This window comes from Mandrillus leucophaeus, unplaced genomic scaffold, assembly GCF_000951045.1.
Source record: "Mandrillus leucophaeus isolate KB7577 unplaced genomic scaffold, Mleu.le_1.0 Scaffold53, whole genome shotgun sequence".
Lineage (NCBI taxonomy): Eukaryota > Metazoa > Chordata > Mammalia > Primates > Cercopithecidae > Mandrillus > Mandrillus leucophaeus.
The window spans coordinates 2585923-2593031 of record NW_012105697.1 but is presented as its reverse complement, the minus strand read 5'-3'; the positions used below and the strand labels follow the sequence as shown (position 1 = coordinate 2593031).

The following is a 7109-nucleotide window of genomic DNA, read 5'->3' as shown; positions in this document are numbered from 1 at the left end:
TGTAAACAGACACTTGTCAAAAGAAAACAAGCAGCCAACAAACATGAATAAATGCTTAACTTTACTAGTGGTCAGAGAAATGAAAGTCAAAACCATGATAATGAGATAATGAGATAATGAGATACCATCTTACACCAGTCAAAATGACTATTATTAAAAAGTAAAACAAAACAAAACAAAAACAGATGCTGGCAAGGCTACCGAGAAAAGGGAATGCTTATACACTGTGGCAGGAATGTAAATTAGTTCAGCCACTATGAAAAGCAGTTTGGAGATTTTTCAAAGAACTTAAGACAGAACTATCCTTTGACCCAGAAATTCATTACTGGTTTTATATCCAAAAGAAAATAAATTTTTGTACCAAAAAGTCACATGCACCCATATGTTCATTGCAGCACTATTCACAAAAGCAAAGACATGAAATCAACGTAGCTGCCCATTATTGGTAGATTGGATAAAGAATCTTTTTTCTGTACTATAAAAGATTATACTATACATATTCATTTACATGTGAAATATATACACATATGGATACTTATGTAATACTACATATAACACACAACTATACATATGTAATGCATGAACTACAGCGCATACATATCACGTGTGTGTAAATATACATGTAAAAACAAAACAGATTACATATATTAGATGTGTAAAATATTGAATATGTACATAAATTTATGTATAGTATTTGCATAGAATACATAAGATACATTTATACCTAGATACGTTCCACATGCACTTATATTGCAAAATATGTATTTTGGGATGTAAAATTATATATATCATACATATAAGATATTTGCATATATTTAATGTCATTTAATTCGTGTATTTATATTCAATGTGTATGATTTGTATGGTATACGTAATTACTTAACATGTACATTATAAAACATATGTAAACATAGTAAATGTATTATTAATAAATATATATATTTATAATTAAAATCACTGCAGTTGGCCAGGTGCTATGGCTCACACTTGTAATCCACCACTTTGGGAGGCGAGATGGAAGAATTGCTTGAGGCCAGGAGTTCGAGACCAGCCTGAGAAACACAGCAAGACCCCATCTCTATAAAAAATAAAAAACATAGCCAGGTGTGGTGGGAATGCACCTTTAGTCCTAGCTACTTGGGAGGCTGAGGCGGGAGTATTGCTTGAGCCCAGGAGTTTGAGGCTGGAGTGAGCCATGATCGTGTCACTGCACTCCAGCCTGGGTGACATTAGAGACCTAATGTACGTATAGCATGATGAATGTAGTAAATCCTAATAGACACCTGAAATTAGACTCTAACAACAACAACAACAAATCACTGTAGCCTTTCTACATTCATGTAAGTGTCACATGGCTATTTTGAGGTTAAGCATAACCTCAACTTGTGAAGGGCATTGCAGGTGGGTCAGCATATGGCACTGAGTGAACGTTTGCTGCATGAGTGAAGGATGGGTACAGAGCAAAGTGTAAGGAGTGTCTTTCAGCTGCTATGTTCTGCTCAAGGCTGGTTTCTTTATGTGTTGAAGAGGAAGCCACAGGCATGAAGAAGACTTGGCATGACTGATTATGAGCAGCGGATCAATATGTTGCATATCAGGGCTCATGATGGAAATCAAAGCAGAGGAGACTCGAGATCTAGTGGGATTTGTATCATTAGTGAAGTGGAGGGAGAGATGCAGCACATTTATGTGAGACCATGGATGGGTGGGGGTGTCATTTGCAGTTACTCGCCCAGTACTGAAAGGCACCCAATAGCACACTATGGGAAGTCAAATAAGCCATGCACAGAGAGCCACATACTGCGTGATTCCCACTTACATGTGGAATATTAGAAAGGTCAAACTCAGAGAGTAGTAACAGAGAGTAGAATGGCAGTTACCAGGGGTGGAGGGTGGAGGGTGGGGGGACTGGGGAGATACTTGTCAAAGGGCAGAAACTTTCAGCTATAAGATGAAAAACTGTTAGAGACCTAATGTATAGCATGGTGAACACAGTGAATCCTAATATGTACTTGAAATTTTCCAAGAGTTATCTCAAATGTTCTCACCACACACACAAAGACACACACACACACCCCACACACACACAATGGTAACTGTAAGATGTGTATATATTAATTATCTTGTTTCAGACATTTTACAATATATACATACATCAAGACATCATATTGTATACTCTAAATATATGTAATTTTTTTGTTAATCATAACTCAAAGCTGGAAAAAGGCACTCAATATATATTGTTTCCTTAATTCTTTAACGCCACACTCTAATCCTCTTAAAATAGATCTTATCATAAAATCTAGGCCCTGAAATCCTGAAAATAGCAACAACAACAACAACAACAGATAACAACCAGTATACCTGCCTCACTAATCTAATGAATTCTCCTTCATTAACACCTGCAAACACTATTTTTTTTTAAAGTGTCTACTTCTGGTGACAGAGTGACTGGTGGTGGACTGAACTTCCTGATACAGAAAACTACAAACCTGGACGCATTCTATCTGGCAACAGTTTTCAGGCAGTGATAAGAGGTCATGCAAGAGTGAAATTCACACAAGAAGGGAACCTAGCAAGCCGAGCCCCATGACCTCCCTGTTCCCTTTCAGGGGATAATTCCTCTCCCAGTAGATACAACTGGAACTGGACTCTGGGCCAAACACAGCAGTCATTGATACGGTTTGGCTGTGTCCCCACCCAAATCTCATCTTGAATTGAGCTCCCATAAAGCAGGACATTAGGAAGGAAGACAGCTTCTGGGGAGGGGCCCCGTTCTGTGTGGGAAACATGCTAGGGGAGAAGAAAAGACCCACACACGATACCTTTAACGGTAAACAACCTTTGTCCCACGTAAATGGCAATGCAGATAGAATAAGCAAATGATACAATAAGCAAATGGATATAATAAGCAAATTGCAATGGGGAGGGCAGAAGGGAAAAGATATACATCTATTTACACTCACCAGACTATGGAGGATTCACCACCACACCGGGAAGCAACAGCCTGGGCTCCAGAGTCGGCCACTCGTCCATGCACAGACCAGGAGAGGTCTCATGAAGCTTCAGCACAGTCTGGGACCCTGGCTCTTTTTGTAAGGAGTTGTTTGGCATGAGGCCCAGCCACGAGGGCCCTTCACGACTGGGTTCAAGGAACACAAAAGGTCAACTTGTTTTTGCGGTTGTCTGTTGTGTTTCAATAACTAACGAATAGGAATAGATTGAAATAGAGATTTCTCCAAAACAGCGCTGGATGAACGCCTCGAGGGGCTCACACAACCTGTTCCAGGACTTGGTGACCGTTGTTTGTGTCCATGTTCAATTGAGTTCAAATTTAATATTTAACTTTTCCTCCACAGGCCCTCAGAAATTTGTGTCAGTAAATGTGGGAGGGCAGATATCTTTTTGACATACTAGCTTCCTTTTTTTTTTTTGAAAGTGCACAGCAGTGGGAATGCCAGTCACATGGGAATTCTATTTTTAGTTGTTTGATGAACTGCCACACTGTTTTCTATAGTGGCTGTACTAATATACTTTCCCACCAACATTGTACAAGGGTTCCCCTTACTCTGCATCCTCACCAGCATCCATTATTTTTCGGCTTTCTGATAAAAGCCATTTTAACTGGAGTGAGGTAATTTCTCATTGTGGTTTTGGTGTGCATTTCCCTGATGTGGTGATGTTGAACAGTGTTTCATGTACCTCTTGACCAACTGATGAACAAAATGTGATACATATACACAATGGAGTATTATTCAGCCATAAAAAGAATAAAATTAAAATTATGTTATTTGCTGCAACATGGATGGAATTGGAGGACATTATGTTAAGTGAAATAAGCCAGGAACAGATGGACAAATATCACGTCTTCTCATTCATATGTGGGAGCTAAAAACACGGATCTCATGAAAGTAGAGAGTTGATTGGTGGTTACCGGAGGCTATGAATGGGGGGGGAAGGAGAGAGGTTGTTTTGTAGGCACAAAAATGCAGTTGGATAGAATGAATAAGATCTGGTATTCAGTAGTACAGCAAGGCAACTACAGTTAACAATAATTTGTCGTATGATTTAAAGTTGCTGGAGGGGAGTAATTGAAATGTTTCCAACATAAAGAAAGGGTGCAGGTTTGGGGAGATGGAGACCCAGTTGCCCTGGTTTATCATTAGACATTCTATGCATGCATCAAAATACCACATGACCCCACAATATATATAACTATTATGTATCTACAAAAAAAGTTCTGCGGCTGGGCTCGGTGGCTCACGCCTGTAATCCCGCACTTTGGGAGGCCGAGGTGGGTGGATCACCTCAGGTCAGGAGTTCGAGACCAGTCTAACCAACATGGTGAAACCCCATCTCTACTAAAAATACAAAATTAGCCGGGTGTGGTGGCACATGCCTGTAATCCCAGCTACTTGGGAGGCTGAGGCAGGAGAATCGCTTGAACCTGGGAGGTAGAGGTTGTGGTCAGCCGAGATATCGCACCATTGCACTCCAGACTGGGCAGTAAGAGTGGAACTCCATCTCAAAAAAAAAAAAAAAAAAAAAAAATCTGCCTCAGGGTTCTGTATCCATAAATTCAACAAACCTGGGATCAAATTTTTTTTTTTTTTTTTGCCAGGCACAGTAGCTCACACCTGTAATCCCAGCACTTTGGCAGGCCAAAGGAGGAGGATCACTTGAATCCAGGAGTTTGAGATCAGCCTGGACAACATAGTGAGACCCTGTCTCTACAAAAAATAAACTATGCACCTAGTCCCAGCTACTCAGGAGGCTGAGGTGGGAGGATCACTTGAGCCTGGGAGGTGGAGGCTGCAGTGAGCTGTGATTGTGCCACTGCGCTCTGAGTGACAGAGCAAGAACCCTGTCTCCAAAAAATATTTGTATGAAACCAATAAAAATAATACTAATTTAAAAACCAAGATAGTCTAACAACTATTTACATAGCATTTACATTGTATTAGGTATTATATGTAATCTAGAGATGATTTAAAGTATTCAGGAGTAAGCACTAGGTTATATATAAATAGTACTTCATTTTATGCAGAGGACTTGAGCAGCCTGAGATTTTGGTGCCTGCGATGGTCCCAGAACTAATCCCTACAGACATACTGAGAGGCAACTGCATGTCTATATCTATAGATATCAAGGTCGCAAGAGACAGATTGTTGGGGGGACGCCTTTACATGAGTTAGAGACAGAGAAGAACAGAGAGATAAGATCCACAATTATTAAATACACTGTAGTGGAAGTTTTTCCAGGATATTTTGCCCCTAGTATTACTGAAAAAGCTGGTGAAGTGTGGAGCCAAGCGAGGGCTGTGGGCTCTCACGGCAGGGTTGCAGGGTCGCCCGCCTCCTGGACACATTTGTAGGCCAGGGAAGCCTGCTGGCCAGGAGGTGTGAAATAGGAAAAGCCAGACCTGGGGGCCGACAAGCAGAAGTCCTCAAGCTAAGAAATGGCATTTCAAAAGGCAGTGAAAGCGACAATTCTTGTTGGAAGAGGTGCTCTTGCAACTGTTTAGGCCTTTCTCAGCTTGCTTATCACAGAAGGAAACAAATGAGCCTGGTCTATGTTGAAGCAGCAGACTGCATTTCAGAACCTGTTAACAGGGAGCCTCCTTCCAGAGACGCTCAGCTACTGACTGTGCAAAAATATATCTGAAGTTGATATCCTTGTTATGGAAGGAGAAGCAACAGGAAGTGGCTGTGTACTAGATGCCATCACCAGAGGATTAAAAACAGCCTTGTAGAAAGAGATGATTTCTCATCAGGGACCAGCAGCAGAAGCACTAAATTGATCCATGGTGGTGTGAGGTATGTTCAGAAGGCCATGACGAAGTTGGATATTGAGCAGTATAGGATGGTAACAGAAGCCTTTGATGAGTGTGCCAACCTGCCAGAAATTGCTTCCCTTTTATCAGCTCCATTGTCTATCATGCTTCCAGTTTACAAGTGGTGGCAGTTACCTTACTACTGGGTAGGAATCGAACTGTATGATTTTGTTGCAGGAAGTAATTGCCTGAAAAGCAGTATGTCCTCAGCAAATCAAGAGCCCTTGAACATTGCCCAATGCTCCAGAAGGACAAACTGGTAGGAGGAATTGTCTACTATGATGGGCGACATAACGATGCATGAATGAATCTTGCCATTGAGCTGACTGCTGACAGATATGGGGATGCCACAGTCAATGACAGGGAGGTAGTGAGCTTGCTCAAGAAGACAGACACCAAGACAGGGAAACTGCATGTGAGTGGTGCATGGTGCAAGGATGTTCTCAAAGGGCAGGAATGTGACATGAGAGCCAAATGTGTTATCAATGCCACGGGACATTTCACAGACTCTGTGTGCAAAATGGATGATAAGGACGCTGCAGCTATCTGCCAGCCAAGTGCTGGTGTCCATATTGTGATGCCTGCTTATTACAGCCCAGAGAGCATGGGACTTCTTGAACAGTGATGGGCGAGTTATTTTCTTCTTACCCTGGCAAAAGATGATGACTGCTGGCACTACTGATACTCCAACTGGTATTACACACCATCCACTTCCTTCAGAAGATATTAACTTCATTTTGAATGAAGCGCGTAATTACCTGAGCTGTGATGTTGAAGTGAGAAGAGGGGGGACATCCTGGCCACATGGAGCGGTATCCATCCCCTTGTTACAGATCCCAAATCTGCAGATTCTCAGTCTATGTCCTGAAATCATGTTGTCGATGTCAGTGAGAGAGGCCTTATTACTATGGCAGGTGGAAAGGGGACAACTTACCGGTCTATGGCAGAAGATACCCTAAATGCTATCAAAACCCATAATTTGAAAGCGGGACCAAGTAGAACAGCTGGACTTTTCCTTCAAGGGGGTAAAGACTGGAACCCCACACTCTACATGAGGCTCGTCCAGGATTATGGACTTGAAAGCGAGGGGGCACAGCATCTTGCCGCCCCCTATGGTGATAAGCCTTTTGAGGTAGCCACAATGGCAAGTGTGACTAGCAAAAGGTGGCCTATTGTTAGAGTACATCTTGTGTTAGAATTTCCATATATTGAAGCAGAGGTGAACTATGGGATTAAGGAGGATTCCTGCACCACTGTGGATATGATTTCACATCGT

General features: G+C 41.7%; 1 pseudogene; it reads left to right on the top strand.

Moving 5' to 3' along the window:
• Positions 1 to 5458: 5458 nt before the first annotated feature.
• Positions 5459 to 7109, top strand: part of LOC105551700 — a 19891-nt pseudogene continuing 18240 nt past the window's right edge.